The following is a 17,007-nucleotide window of genomic DNA, read 5'->3' on the forward strand; positions in this document are numbered from 1 at the left end:
TATAACCCTTCTCATTTACATCATTTATTTTTATTGTATATTATAGATAGCCTCACACCACTCTTGATAATGAATTACACAAAGGCAAAGACTACATTTTGCTCCCCATCAATCATTCTATAATAGCCACAATGCATATACAAAAGCACATAACACCATAAGTATTTTGAAATTAAGAACTAATTATATATGTATATTCAATACACTTTACTGCAAAATCTTTTCCAACCTACCTCTGCATGGCCCACGTCAGTTGGCTGGTGAGTCATGGATTCCACCATGTAAGTGTCCCTTGACTCTTAATTTTCTAATCTCATTGTCTAAGCCAAGACTCCCATAATTTTTACCTACATTTTTGAAAGAGGCTAGTTTCCATGGCTTCAGGGCATTGCCTTTTCAACATATCTCATACGAGGTAACCACAGGTATTTTTAGTGATTTAGGTATATCACGTTCTTGCTCAACAACAACAAACAGCAGCAGCAGCAGATGACAACCTTGATGTGCCCTCAGGAGATATTCACCCAAGATATGAAGAATGTTAGTGGTTGAGGACACAATGAAATGAAAGTGGAAACCAGTACTGCTGATAATCAGTGAGAATAAGGATGGGTCTCCTGATGACCAGACTGCAACATGCCCATGAGAGGACAAACATCGCTCAAACAGGACACAGACAAGACCACAAACGTGACTAAACATTCCCCTCCTCTGACCAGTAGTAGGGATTACTGCTTCTTTTCCATTACAACTATAAACTCAGCTTCCATCTTCCCACCTCAGGGATACCAAGTCATGAACTTGCCCCTGCTACTTACAGCATCCAGTTCAGAAGTGACTCTGGTTACCTTGATTCCTCCCTAAACTCACCAGGCACAAAGTCCAAGTTCCATAAAAAGTCCATCCTTAACTCCCTTCAGGGTCACCCCCAAGTTTGCTGAGGCAGCACAAATAATAGATCTGCCCTCTTTGGGCTCTGGGAGTGCCCCTAGGGGACACACTAAGAACTTTGCAATTATAGATTATAACCCCCCTCCCCCATCCCAGTAACTTCTCTTTCCCAGAATGAAGATCACTGTCAATAATGAGAGGCAGATAATACTGATGAGAAAATGTTACTCATGGGTCTTGTTTGGAGGAAAAAGAGTAGTAGGTCAGTAAATCTACGGAAATAGTAAGCAAGGTGTTTAAGACACTGCTTCCTCTATCTAAAAATTACCTTCCTATCCTCTTAATAGATTCTCACACCAAAAATATACCTTCCTCCAAACACATCATGCACTTTCTTGTTATGTGTTACTGCTATGCCCATTCTCTAATTTACCAATTCCATTAGCCATTCTCTACGTGATAAATCTCTATGAGCTTAAAGCCCAGACCAACTGTCATTTCTTCTGGGAAACTGTCACCAGTTCCAACATTCAGAATTAATCACCTCTTCTAGGCTCCCATAAGTCTTGAACTTGTATTAAACTTGATGGCGTACATATTCATCTCCCTCTCTGTATCGGGAGCCCTTTGGGTTTTATGAGTCTACTTTTTTTTTTTCATGCCCAACCCAGTTTCTTGAAAGCAGAGCAGCTCAAAACACATATAATTGATTCGTTTTAGAGGTGCTGACCCATGTAAACAAATTCTCAAGAAACTTCTTAATAATCCAGGATCCTAAGTTAACATTACAACCCAACAGTCACATCTGGTTTAAAAACCAGGGGTGGTAACTTCTCAAGCCATTTTTAAAGGGCAAGTTTCCTGAGGAGGCCAAATTATAGATCCAAATATTACCACTGAGCACCAAATTACAAAGGAGATGGAATTTTCTAGAACGGTTCCAAGAAGTTGTGTGGTATTCTAATGCACAGTAGTCTCCCATTCAGGAATATTGCTACAGAAATAACTGCTATAGTCAGCAAGAACCAGAGTATCTGTTTTCTTAAGAAAATTAGTTATAATGTTTTTACTTTTTGGTCCCCCACCACTTTTAAAGTCTGAATACATTAGGTTGTTGAACAACACAGATCTTCCTTTTTTTTCATCAAAAACTGTCAAATATCATCAATCCTATGTGGTCCAAAAAAAAAAAAAAGTTGTATCTCCTACCTCCAAACTGTGCTGTGGTGGGTAAATGGATTTGGTTGTACCTTCCTTTAGTTTCATTCTACTCTGTATGACATGCTGCCATCATGAAGATTGGACTTGGTTGTCCATCTCGTTAACAACAGATATACACATCACTGCTTAAGGAGAATTCTTCCTGCAAATGGCAAATCCTAACCGTTGGCTATTTATTTCTACTGGTTTCAAACTGAGAGCAATGTTTTCTTGGCCTTGGCCTTGGCCTTCACTGCATTACGAAGACTAAAACCCCAAGACTGACGAAAGTGCAGTCATCCTTAGAGATTTATCGTACAGCTTCTGATCTATGGATATATCATTAAAGCTTAGAAGTGGGATCCAACTATGGTGCACGATGCACTTTGTTGCTGTGAATCTCTCTCAATCACTGCAAGCATAAAATAGTCTTCTTCTAAAATATCACATCAGGGTTTTTCTGATTAACAATCATTTCACAAGTATGGTGATCTCACAGCATGAAAACTGAGAACAAAGTTGAAGGCAGTTCTCATGGTACTAATTGAACATGGTTGATATCATCAATATTTTAAAAATCTTTTTTCTAATAATATTTTTAACATTAAAGAGTAAAATTTAACTGTTGTAAGTTTTATTTCCAAATTTTACCACCTGGGAAATACTACTACCTTGGAAATCAATTACCATCTAAGGAAATTGATCACAGTTTGGTATCCTAACACTTATAGATTTTTTTTTCTATTTCTTTTTTTTTCCTCCTAGAAATATTTGGCTCAGGCATTTCACTTTATTTTTCCATTAGTTATAGCCACAAGTTGAAGGTGACAACATAGTTTGTATAAGCAAGTGAGCTGGTTAAATGAACAGGGAGCTCTAAGTCACATGTTGATGGAAAAAATAAGAATATATAATTCAATGATAGAAGGTGTGATTCTTAATTAATGTGCTACCTACAAGACACATAAGTATTTTTTTTTAGCCTCATACATTTAAGGTTTTTGGAAGAGAATGCTAGCTCTTTTAAATAGAATTTTTGAAGAATAGTTTTAGATTTATTTAAAACTTGCAAAGAGAGTACAGGGTTCCCACATACTTCACACCCAGTTTTCTCTATTATTAGTACATGACATTAGTATTAGACATTGGTCATAAATTATGAACCAATATTGATGCATTGCTATTCACTATAGTTTATTCAGATTTCCCTAGTACTTTACTTGATGTCTTCTTCTGTTCATCCAGATATCACATTACATTTGCTCATTGTGATCATGCCTCCTTAGGCTTTCCTTCACTGTGACAGTTTCTAGGACTTTACTTGTTTTTTTTTTTTTTTTTTTTTTAGATTTAACTTACTTTAAAAATTTTTCAACTTTGAGTATGATCAGCACACGATGTTATATTAGTGTCAGGGGCACAAATAGTGATTCAACTTCTCTATACATCATGCTATGCTATGTAGCTACCATCTGTCATCATGCAATGCTAGAATTTTCCTTACTTTTGATGACCTTGACAGTTTCGAGAAATACTGGTGGGATATTTTGTAGAATGTCCCTCGATTGGGGTTTGTCTGTTGTTCTGATGATTAGGCTGCTGTATGTGGGGAATAAGACCACAAAGATACATGCCATTCACATCATGACATATCAAGGGTATGTACTATTAACTCAACTTATCCTTGTTGAGTTAACCTTGATCTCCTGACTGAAGTATAGTTTGTCATATCTCTCATATTAAAGTTACTCTTTTATCTCTTTCTATATTGCACTCTTTAGAAAAAAGTCACTATGTGAAGCCTACACTTAAAGGGTAGGAAGTAGGTGAGGGGGTCTCCTTGAGTGCAGAGTATCCACATAAATTATTTAGAATTCTCCTGCATAGGAGATTTATTTTCTCTCATTTATTTGTTTTTCCCATAAATTAAATAATTGGTCTAGACTCATGGCTATTTACTTTTGCATTGTCTGTAATCCAGCACTGATTTATTTATTTTCTTGCTAAAATTGTTCCAGGTTTGGCCATTGGAAGCTCTTTCCACTAGCTCCTATGTCCCTTTGACATATCCCCATTCAGTTATTTTTTAAGCAGTTCACTTTTTGGCACGTCATTTTTAGGACCCAGCTCATCTCATAGATTCTCTGACTTAGCCCTAGAATCAGCCATTTCTCAAATTCCCAGGGTTTTTTTGTTGAGAAAGGCGTTGAAAACAAAGATGTGGGCACCATGTATGTTCATTGTTTTTGGGATATAGTTGCTGTTAGGCCCTTTTAGCTGGAAGAGCCAGGAAATATAAGCACTTATACTATCTTATGTACTTTGCAAATCTGTAAGTATTTCTGTATGTATTTATCTGTATTTCTATTAAGATAAATATATTTATACTGATATCTCTAACTCTAACTCACTAACACATGGCTCATTTTAGCTTCCTTCCCTTGTTCATATGTAATTTCCACTCTAGCATGAGAAAATTGACTCCCACCATTCAACTTCCATTTAGTTAATGGTTTACTTCCAGAACAAATGTATAATGTTTCAAAAATGCTAACTGATATCTCCATGGGAAACAACTTTACCAAATTAAGTTCCTTGCTTATACACATTTTCTTTAGTTTTTGTTTTAGTCTCCATTCATTTTCAAAGCTATTTACTATCTTTTCCCCTAACCTCTTCGGAGAAGTTATTTGATACATTTGTAACATAATTCCATATTTTTGTCACAGTAACTTTCATCCTGGAATTTCCTGACATGCTAAGTGGCATTTTAAATATTATATATTAAGGTTCATTTTTTTTTTTTGCTGCACAAATGCCTAGTTTCATGTGCCCAGTGGAATGTTACCCTACAAAATAGTTTCACTACCTTACAAAGTCTCCTATATTCAACTATCCCTCTTCCCCAGAGCCCTGGCAACCTCTGATATGTTTATTCTTTCTATACTTTCATCTCTCCCAGAATGTCACATAAATGAAATCATACAGTATACAGTATATATTACATCCTGTAAAGCTATATTATATATAGTGTGTATTTTAAGTCCTTTCTTTCTGATTTCTTTAGTTTAGCAACATGCTTTTAGGATTCATCCATGTTTTTGAATAGCTTGGTAGCTCATTTATTTTTTATTACTAAAATGTATTCTATTACATGGGATATATCCCAGTTTGTTTATTCATTTACTTACTGAAAACCATTTTGGTTTTGGTTTGGTTTTCTGAAAACCATTTTGAGTAAAACTGCTATAAACATTTGTGTATGGGATTTTGTTTGAGCATAAGTTTTCAGACCAATTAAGTAGAAACCTAAGAGGGTAATTTCTGGATCATAACTATGTTTCATCATGTAAGAAACTGCCAAACTCTTTTCCAAAGTGACTGTCCCATTTTTGCATTTTACCAGAAATGGGAGTTCCACCAGGAATGAGAGTTCTTTTTGTTCTACATCTTTGCCAGGAATTATTATTGTCAAGTTTGTGATTTAAGCCATTCCAATAGGTACATTATGGCATTTCATTGTTCTGTTGATGTGAATTTCTCTAATGACAAATGATACTGAGCATTTTTTCCACATGATTGGCATCTGTATATCACCTTTGGTGAAGTATCTGTTCAGATATCTTACTCACATATTAAACTGTGTTTTCTTATTGTTGGGTTTAAGAGATCTTTATATATTTCAGTTACTGTTCCAGGTCTACATTTTGCTAATATTTTTTCCTAGGCTGTGACTTACCTTCTGATTCTCCTAACAGTGTCTTACGTGGATGTGAATGTTTAAATCTAATAAAGTCTCAATTATCAATTCCTTATTTAATGATTAGTGATTTTTTTGTATCTAACAACTCACTGCCATATCCAAAGTCATCAGATTTTTATCTTAAGTTTATTCTAAACCATTTAGTTTTTAAATTTACATATGTGATCCAGTTAATTTTTGCAGAATGTGCAAAAGCCAGGTCGAAGTTCTTCTTCTTCTTTCCTTCTTTTTCTTTTCTTTTCTTTTCTTTTTATTTTTCTTCTTCTTCTTTTTCATCTTCTTCTTCTTCATCTTCTTCTTCCTCATCCTCTTCCTCCTCTTCTTCCTCTTCTTCTTTTTTGCATGTGGACCTCCAGTAGTTCCACCACTATTTGAAAATAACTATCCTTTCTCTATAGAATTGCCTTTGCTGCCTCTGTCAAAAATCATTTGAATACATTTGCTTGGGTCTATTTGTTAGATTCCATCAAATAAGTGTGTATTGATTCAACAGTACCACTCTGTCTTGATTATTGTAGTTTTATAGTATGTCTTGAAATTGAGTATTATAAGTCCTTCAACTTTGTTCTTTTTCAGCATTGTGCTTGCTATCTCAGGTTCGTTGCCTTTCCATATACATTTCAGAATCAGTTTGTTTAATAGGTTGCAGGGATTTTGTTTGAGGCTTCACTCATTCTATGAATCAAGATGGGAAGAGTTGACATTTTACCAATACTAAGACTTACAATCCATGAACATGGAATATTTCTCCATTTATGGAGATCATCTATGATTACTTTATCAGTGTTTTTAGTTTTATCTGAGCATGCCATCTATAAATTTTGATATATTTATACTTAAGTATTTCAATTTTGGTATTATTCTAAAACTTTTTATTTCAAATTTCATTTGTTGAACACCTGTGTATAGGGAAGTAATGGACTTTTATATAGTGTCCTTTATCCTGCAACTTTGTTATACTCACTTATTAATTCAAGGACTATTTACATAAATTCATTGGAGTTTTCTACATACATAATTATTTTCCTTGGTGAATAAAAGCAGTTTTATTTCTGCACTTCAAACTTGTTTGTTTTCCTTTCAAATCAGTATTGATTTTTCAGCCCATGGCTTTCAGTATGATATTGAATAGAGTATTTCCTCAACTGGATGGAAACATCTCCAAAACCTACAGGTTATATCATAATTTCCAATTACTGAATACTCTCCTCATAAAATCAGGAACAAAGCATATATGTGCTCTCACCACTGCCATTCACTATTGTACCAGCAGCTCTGGCCAGCAAATTAAAAGGCCAAGACAACAACAACAACAAGAAGAACAACAACGACAACAACAAAGCATAGCATGCAAAGCATGTGGGTAGGAAACTAATTAATTAATTAATTCTCTCTATGTAGCAGATCATTTGATAGCTTATGTAGACTATCTTAAGGAATTTACAAAATTTTCCAGTATTAAGTGAGTTCAGAAAGTTCACAAGAAACAATATAGACTGAAAAAATCAACTACATTTCTATATCATAGCAACAAATATATAAAAACCCAAATTAAAAACATACTACCACTTACAATAGTTCAAAAGCTAAAATGCTTAGGTGTAAATCTAATAAAATACGTACAGGACTTTTATTCTGCTGACAACAAAATACTGATGGATAAAGAACAAATAAAATCCAAATAAATGAGAAACATTTCATTTTCATGTTTTGAAAGTCTGAGCATAGCTAGTTCTACCCCAATTGATATGCACGTTTGATGCACTGCCCATCAAATCTCCATAAGATTTTTTGCAAATATAAATGAGATTATTCTGAAGTTGTATGGAAAGGCAAAGTAACTAAAATACCTAAAGTAATTCTGAAGAAAAAGAATAAAGAGGGAGAAATTATTCTGCTTGAATTCAAGATTTATTATAGAGCTATAATTACCTAAACTATGTGCCATTTGTAGAGGGATAGACATATAGACCAATAGAACAGAAGAGAGAATCCAGAAATAGATTCATACAAATATGTTCAATACATTTTTCACAACGGATCAAGGGCAGTTCATTAGAGGAAATGCATAGCCTTTCCAATAAGTGGTGCTGGAAAAACTGAGCTTCTATAAACAAACAAACAAAAAAGTGGACCTCACATCTTATATAAAGCCTAACTTCAGAGTTCATACAAAATTAACCTAAAATGTATTATGGATTTAAATGTAAAATATAAAACTATAAAACTTTAAGAAGGTAACATAAAAGGGAATTTTCAGGCCTTAACGCATGATGAAATGTTCTTAGATATGCCATCAAAGCTCAATCCATAAAAGAAATAAATATCAATTAATTAGACTTCATCATAATTTTGAGAAATCCTGTTATGTGAATGAAAAGATGAACTTGGAAGAAAATAGTTGTTAACCATATAGCTGGCAAAGAACTCATATCTAAAATATGTAAAGAACTCCCCATATCCAACAGTTAGAAAGAAAAAAACAAAAACCATTCAATTAGAAAACAGAGGGCAGCCCTGGTGGCCCAGTGGTTTAGTGCCGCCTTCAGCCCGGGGTGTGATCCTGGAGACCTGGGATCGAGTCCCACGTCAGGTTCCCTGCATGGAGCCTGCTTCTCCCTCTGCCTGTGTCTCTGCCTCTCTCTCTCTCTCTCTCTCTCTCTCTCTGTCTGTCATGAATAAATAAAATCTTAAAAAAAAAGGAAACAGATAATTAACAAAATGACAAATAATTACATTAACATATGTTTAACATCACTAATCATTAAGGAAAAGATATTTTTCACATACTTATTAAAACAGAATGTATATATTTTGGTGACAATACACAATTTTCCCCAGACAAATACTGATGACAATACAGAAAAATTGGGTCTATATTTATTCATTGCTGGTAAGAATGAAAATACAATTACAATAAACTCAGCGGTTGCTTTCCTGGACTTTTATCTAAAAAATCAGAAGTTTGTGCCTATAAAAAAGCCTGTATTCTTTTTTCAAAAATGACTTTTTTTTTTTTTTTTTTTTTGTAACAGCCAAAACTAGTAATGACTCTCAGTAGGCAAATGATTAGACTGTGGTGCATCCATATCATGGACTATTACTTAGCAAGAAAAAATAAATGAGCTATTGATTCACACTACAATGTGGATGGATCTCAGGGACATTATGCTTGGCGAAAAAGGCCAATCTCAAAGGGTCATATTATCTATGATTTTATTTCCATAATACCCTCGAAATTATAAAGACTATGGAGATGCAAAGCATATCAGTGTTTGCTAGGGGTTAGGAATAAACAGAGGTGGAAGGATGTGTGTAACTATTAAGGGATAATGTAAGGAAAGTCTCTGTGGTGATGGAATAATCCCAAGTGTTAGTTAAGATGATTGCAGTCAATATATACATTTGATAAAATGAGGCAGAACTATGCACACATGTCAATGGCAATAATCTTATTTTTGATCTTGCACTATAATTATTTAAGATTCATTGGATATGGAGAGAATGGTTGAGGAGTACGTGGGATTGCTCTATACTACCTTCACAACTTTTGTATATAATAATTTTAAAATGAAAAGTTTAAGTAGTTTTAAAATATTTTCATGACTTAAACTTTATAAAAGTATTTATTCATTAATTCAACAATATTAAATGTCTAATCTTCCAGTACTTCCAGTGATAGAAATTCACCAGTGAATAAAGCAAAGTTTCCATTCCCATGGGACTTCCATTGTAGTTGGGCCGGAACATAAAATAAGAAATTCAATCTGCACATGATGTGTCAGGTGGTGACAACAGGGCAAAGGACGATGAATGATGAGGAATGGGAGTGGAGCTTCTATCCATTGCAATCAGGGAAAGCCTGTGATGCAGTGCCAGGACCCGAAGTAAGCAAGGGCATGAGTCAGGAGCCTCTCTGGAGACAGTGTTCTAGGCAGAAAGGACATCAAAACCCTGAAATAAGAGAGAGATTGTCACTTTCAGAGAAAAGCAAGGAGCATATATGACTGGGCTATGAGCAGGAAGAGGTTGGGAGAAACTGGAATCAGAGTAATGAGAAGCCAGATTGTGTATAGCTGGTAAGAACTTTGGATTTTACACTAACCTGGTAACCCCTTGAAAGATTTTGAGAAAAGTGCAATAAAGATTAAGATGAAAGAAAGTAAGACAATCAAAATTTAACATTAAAGAGTATTGCAATGGTTTTATTTATTAGATTGTAGAAAGGCTTGGAAGGATGGCATAACCCAAGAAAAAACCTGCCACTCATAAATAGAACCCATTTTTTTGTGATGAAAATGCAGAAATAATATTTTTAGACACTTTAAAACACCAGTATTATTAAAGTTGTTTATCTCTTGTCAAATGTCAAGATATATCTATATTTAAGATATTTGGTAGAAAGTTCCTTCACAAAGATATTATGGTGCATAAATAGTTCTAATCTCTACAGATTCATCTACTCACATAAGAACATGCTCCATGTATATAATATCCATCCGTCTTGCACTTTAATTATTTTATTTGTTCATTCATTATGTATATATGGGGCATATTTTATTCTGTAAAAATTTATATTTGGTAAATACAGATGAATAAGATGAAATTTCAGAGGGTGCCTGTCTGGCTCAGTCGGTTAAGTGTCTGCCTTCGGCTCAGGTCATGATCTCAGGGCCCTGGGATCAAGCTCCGCATCAGGTTCCCTGCTCAACAGGGAACCTGCTTCTGTCTTTGCCCTTTGCTGTTACCCCCTGCTCCTGCTCTTTATCTCTCTCAAATATATAAATAAAATCTTAAAAAAAAAACATAAGATTTCAGTCCTCTATCACTTCACTATGTTGTATAAGTAACTGATATATAAAGTATCACAATGCAAGCATGTGGGAGAAAACTCTATAACAGAAATAGATGTAAGTTACGGCAAAAGAAAAAAAAATATCCTTCATGAGTTCAGATGTGGCAGTTGATAGATGCTGAAGGTTAAGTAGGTATGTTCCCAGTAGCTAAAGGAGAATATTCTAGGTGCACACCTAAATAACTCAGTACCCAGGCAAAAAAGTGTGAAATATGATCAGTGGTTATAGGATTGGATTCTTAATTTGTATGGTGCTTAGTTATGCAAATAAGAGCTCTGAACTATAGCTCCAGGTTACACCTTACATGGGCATTTTAACCTCAATATGTCCATATCCTTGGAACTAAAGGTGACTGAATATGGCTTGGTGTCAGGACATTGAAAAAGAATTTCCAAATAAGGCTTCAGAGATGGACAGAAAATTGAACATTGCATCATAAAAAGCAAGGACTTCATTTTGTAAGAGAAGGGGAATCGAGATAATTTTAGTAGAAATTATCATGATCATATTTACCTCAGAAGCTCTGTTCTAGGAGCAGAATGGAATACCATTTGGAGAGACATGAAGCCTAACACCAACAAAAACACTTTGCAATCTATTTCAATACTCTTGTCTGGAAATGGTCACTTCTGGAGCCAAAGGATTATTTAGAGAAGGAAGGGGTATTTGGGTAATGAATAAAGAACACAACTTGATAGGACTTGAGGGGAGGGAATTAGAAGATTCAGAACTGCATAGATATAGCAGGAGGGTGAGGGGATAGAAGTGTCTAGGCAGCTGCAAGGGTGTGAGTAAAGACGGTAGAGATGATGTTATCACTGACGAAGGCAAGAAAAGAAAAAGGGGGGGGGGTGGCAGGCAGTGATTGTGGGAAAATCCCAGTGCAAACTTAGTTTGAGCACATCAAGTATGAAGTACACATATGTGAGATTGGGACTAGAAATACAGAAATTAAAAAGATCACCTTTGCGTAACAAAATAAATATTAGCAGGTGCCAGCACCACTTTTTTCAACAACCGGCAATCTTTAGGATCCTGGTTTAGGTTAGGGTTGTAACAGAGTTCAATCTGGCAAAGTTAGGGTTTTTTTGTTTCTGTTTTGCCAAACGGGACCTCATGGGGGTACACCCCAGAAATAGCCTTTGGTATTGCCTAGAAAAGACAAGAGGAGAAGGAAAAAGAAAAGAAGGACAAGAAAAGGGAGGGGGGAGGAGGAAGGACGAGGTGCAAGAGGAAGAAGGAAGTAGCAACAGCAGCTTACATATAAAGAAATTCTTTATCCATCACAACACTTTGTGGTGCCTTCCCAGTATCAGCCCACATCCCTGGGGAAAAGGAGTTTTGTCCGTTATTTGTCTTTTGAGATATCTTCCTATCATAATTAGATATTGACATCTAGGTGGAGGGTCCCAATCCCATGTCTTTTCTCAATAGAGCAGCTGATAACTATGCTGTATCAGAATGATCCTCTATACCAGTGACAGGAACGATGGAATGTGCAAAGCAAAAGTAGCACATATTGTCACTGGTTAGGTCTGTGGAGATTATATGGAAACATCATATGGGGTAGAGCCTGTGGCATTGTTAAATTACGGATTAGCTCTGATCTCATTCTTGAGCTGATATCAAGTCCAGAACAGGTTCCCCAGTTCTAATTACAGACTCCCTTAACAGTCACTCAATTCTTTAATAAATGAACAAACTCATGAATTTCATTTGATTTTAACAATGGAAATGATCTCTAGGTGAGGTTTGATCTATATATCAGAAAGAAGTATGTGTATGTGCTGAAAATATGGCTTAAATATGACATTGGGATGAGTGATGATGGCAAGGAGTTAATGGTAATGATCTATCCCAATGGTGAAAACTTAAAGGTTATCATCAGTGACAACACTGAGACTTGCTTCACAAACATGTCATCAGTGACCTCAGAAGAACATGGTAATGTGCTAGGACTTCTCAATGTCATATGGTAAGCAATATACATGTTCCGGCGTAGAAACATTGTCCAAGGTCATGTAGAAATAGTAAGAGCAACAACAATAATAAAAAACAAACATGGACATGAGAATCTATATTAATTTAAAAATTAGAATACAAGGCCCAAAGATTTTAAACTAACAAAAATCTTAGATTCTGTCCCCCAAGACCTTGTAAGAATGTACAAGCTCATCCTTACTTGCCTTCTGGCTCAGAATATTTCTATTCTGAACAAGATTGAGCAAAATTGCCTTGTGAAGTTTAAGGATCTGAAAGCCCAATGAAATTCAGAATTAATTTTGTCACTAGAAAAAGTTAAATTCATTAGATAGATGGAAGACAGAGAACAAGTGATGGCCAAAAAGTCATTGGCTATATGCACTTTTCATTGGTAATTGGGCAATTGGAGCTGATTAAAGAATCACTTAGGGATCCCTGGGTGGCGCAGTGGTTTGGCACCTGCCTTTGGCCCCAGGGCGCGATCCTGGAGACACGGGATCGAATCCCACGTCGGGCTCCCTGCATGGAGCCTGCTTCTCCCTCTGCCTGTGTCTCTGCCTCTCTGTCTCTCTCTGTGTGACTACCATGAATAAATAAAATCTTTAAAAAAAAAAAAAAAGAATCACTTAGAACAACAGCCAGATGTTATACTAATTGGACATACATTTAAAAATCATGCTATATTATCTTTAATTAAATACAAAGACCTTCCCAATCATTTCACTCACTCTTGACTCTCTTCAATAATGGTGAAGTGGATATTCTTTTCCTTGAGGAAGAGAAATCCATGATTTGTTACATCCATTCACCACTAATAAAAATGTTGGAGAGCGGGATCCCTGGGTGGCGCAGCGGTTTGGCGCCTGCCTTTGGCCCAGGGCGCGATCCTGGAGACCCTGGATCGAATCCCACGTCAGGCTCCCGGTGCATGGAGCCTGCTTCTCCCTCTGCCTGTGTCTCTGCTTCTCTCTCTATCTCTCTGTGACTATCATAAATAAATAAAAAAAATTAAAAAAAATTAAAAAAAAATGTTGGAGAGCATTAGCATCTTTCACATGAAACACATCCAGAGAATCAGAATGTCTCTCTCTGCTGGTGGTCATACCAGCTCTTCCCAGGTTAGCACCCTCCAGTCACCATACACAGGTTCTCAATGTCAAGTTTGATGAAACTGGTCATTTTGCCAGTCTCAAAATCAATCAGAATAGTGAATCAGTCGGCAGATGAGGGGTGCCTTTTGTGCCCACAAAGAACTTTCTCACCTTTCATGACTTGCACTTAACCTTCTCAGGTGTAATATGATGAACAACAAAGTAGCACTTGGTGTCATAAATCATATGGAAGTTTTCTACAGTCTTGTCAATCCTGATGGCATCCATAAAACTGGCAGGGTAGGTTAGATCAGGTCAGACCTTGCCGTCAATCTTCATGAACTGTTGCATGCAGATCTTTTTTACTTCATCTGTCAGGGCATACTCAAGTCTGTTTCTTAGGAGAATGATGAGGAGGAGACATTCTCTCAACTTAGGGGGGCTGGCAGATGGATGAAGAGCAAACATGGTCATTTCATCTAGCATCTAGTGCTTTGTTGTTGCTACACACTTCAGATGTTTCTGCTGCCCACAAGCCATGGCTATGGTAGGCATGGAAAAAGGCCACATTTGATTGTTTTTTGATAAAAGGACAATTTTAGCTCTCTTACACTTTATTCCCTAGGTGACCAAATTGACTTAAAATTCTTTTTTTTTTCTAAGATTTTATTTATTTATTCATGAGAGACAGAGAGAGAGATGCAGAAACACAGGCAGAGGAGAAGCAGGCTCCATGCAGGGGGCCCAATGTGGAACCTGATCCCAGGACTCCAGGATCATGCCCTGGGCCAAAAGCAAGCGCTAAACCGTTGAGCCACCCAAGGATCTCCAACTTAAAATTCTTAACAGTTTAATTTTCAACTGCCACTGAAGCTAAAAATACAATTAAAAAAATACCCTGATGATGCATATGATATTTATTATTACTGTTTTAAATTTAACACAACATAAATGCTAGCACAATTATTCAAAAGAGAAAATTAGGGGATCCCTGGGTGGCGCAGCGGTTTGGCGCCTGCCTTTGGCCCAGGGCGCGATCCTGGAGACCCGGGATCGAATCCCACGTCGGGCTCCCGGTGCATGGAGCCTGCTTCTCCCTCTGCCTATGTCTCTACCTCGCGCCCTCTCTCTCTCTGTGTGACTATCATAAATAAAAAAAAAATTAAAAAAAAAAACAAAAGAGAAAATTATTGAAAATATGGTTCACAAAGTCAAAAGAATAGCTAAAACTCAATTTGGCCTCAGAGAGGACAAGACCTTGGATCTCATCCAAGATCCAGGTAGTACAAATTAATAATCTCTTAAGGGTTTCGATTTTTAGAAGAATACTTTTTTTAAAAAAAAATTCATGAGAGACAGAGAGAGAGAGATGCAGAGACACAGGCAGAGGGAGAAGCAGGCTCCATGCAGGGAGCCCGACGGGACTTGATCCCGGGTACCCAGGATCAGGCCCTTGGCAGAAGGTGTCGCTAAACCACTAAGCCACCCGGGCTGCCTAGAAGAATCCATTTTAACCATTTTTTATTCACCCCTGAGTTGCTTAGGTAAAGATTCAGACACTCAGAGCACCTGGATGGCTCAGTTGGTTAAACATCTGCCTTTGACTCAGATCATGATCCCAGAATCCTGGGATCAATTCCCATATCAGGCTCCTGGTTCGGTGGGGAGTCTGCTTCTCCCTTTGTCCTTTCCCCCTGCTCATGATTTCTCTCTCTCTCTCTCTCTCAAAAAAATAAATATTAAAAAAAGAAAAAAAGATTCAGATGCTCAGGAAAGAGAGTACAGTGAACTGAGTTATTCACAGCCTGTTGGACTCTTGGCACCTTTCTTGCTCCCTCAAGCCCCCATGCAATGGTGGAAAGACAGTATGTGGGGCTCTTAGATACATTTTGAACTACTTTTAGCTACACTGAGTTACCATTTCCTTGATTTCTGATTGTCAGTCAGTTTAAACTTGCCAAATAGAGCCATCATTCAACCAAGATTGTTCTGATTAGTCTTATTACACACTTAATTCTTGATGTATCTGGTTTGTGAAAACCTACAAGGATTTAACCAACTGCCAAATAAAATTAAAGTTTACTTGGAAAGTTTTTAATCAAGCTATTTCTTGACCATCTATTATATGCAAACCAAGTGCTATATCAAGAAGCATATACTTTAATTTCACACATAAACACATAAATTCTGCACATTTACAGAATGTAAATGATTTATTCAGGTAGTAAACTAAGGTATTCACAAATTAAGAACCTTAAATAGATATGCCTTATAAGTCATCATATGCAAGAGCTGAAACTTAATAAGGCCTCAACTTTCTTTAGCAGTATGATAGAATATATACCTATACTGGAGTTGAGACTGACTACCTACTCACCAAATCTACTAGCATCCCATTCCTCTTGGGCACAGAGCTAGGCAACATTTCCCAGCCTTCTTCAGGGTAACACACGACCAGATTATTGAGTTCTATCATGTGTGCCACTCTCAAGCCTGCCCAACAAAAATCATCCCATGTGATCTTCCAAACATCCTTGCCTCCACTTGACTGGCAGATTGTGTTACTCATGGTGATGATTGGAAGTCACTTATTTTGTATGTGGCATTGCCTCCTTCAACCTGAGTCCTTGAACGACTATAGGGAAAAGATACTTTCTCATGTTCTAAACTATGATTAATTGGACTTTACAAGTGAGGAAAAGGAAGATCTTTTAATAAAGAGACTGAGATTATGGGATTTGATTGTTAAAGTAGTCAGCTTTCTTATAATTACCACAAATGCACACTACATAGGGTGGTTGAGGGGCTTAATGAAATAATACACATAAAAAGGTTAATAGAGTTCCCACCATAAACTAAGATCTGCTGTAAAAGTACATGGTTATGAGTAAGTGAACTATGGTTGGCTGAATAAGAAGGGAAAAGCTATATTCAATTATTTTTCAAAAGATTATTAGAATTTGTCTAGATAAATTTGTATCTATTTTTTTTTAATTTTGCCTTTAGGGTAAGTGCTGAAATTTTTCAGTATCTTTTATGTTGAAAAATTGGAGTATCAAACTGAACAGAAGTACTCTTTTTTCCCCAAATATATCCCAGCATTATATTTTATCTCTAAAAATTATTGTTTCCAAAAGCTCTTTTAGACTTATTTTTTCTATATCTGTGTCTAATGTATAAAACTCCGAGGCACCTATGTTGGCTCAGTCAGTTGGGGGTCTGA

At 36.3% G+C, this 17,007-nt stretch overlaps 1 pseudogene; it reads right to left on the reverse strand.

Annotated features, from left to right (window-relative positions):
* LOC140594003 (small ribosomal subunit protein eS4, X isoform-like) overlaps positions 1 to 14,324 on the reverse strand; it is a 38,934-nt pseudogene extending 24,610 nt beyond the window's left edge.
* Between the last annotated feature and the right edge of the window lie 2,683 nt (positions 14,325 to 17,007).

The sequence above is a fragment of the Vulpes vulpes genome, chromosome 9 (assembly GCF_048418805.1).
Source record: "Vulpes vulpes isolate BD-2025 chromosome 9, VulVul3, whole genome shotgun sequence".
Taxonomy (NCBI): domain Eukaryota; kingdom Metazoa; phylum Chordata; class Mammalia; order Carnivora; family Canidae; genus Vulpes; species Vulpes vulpes.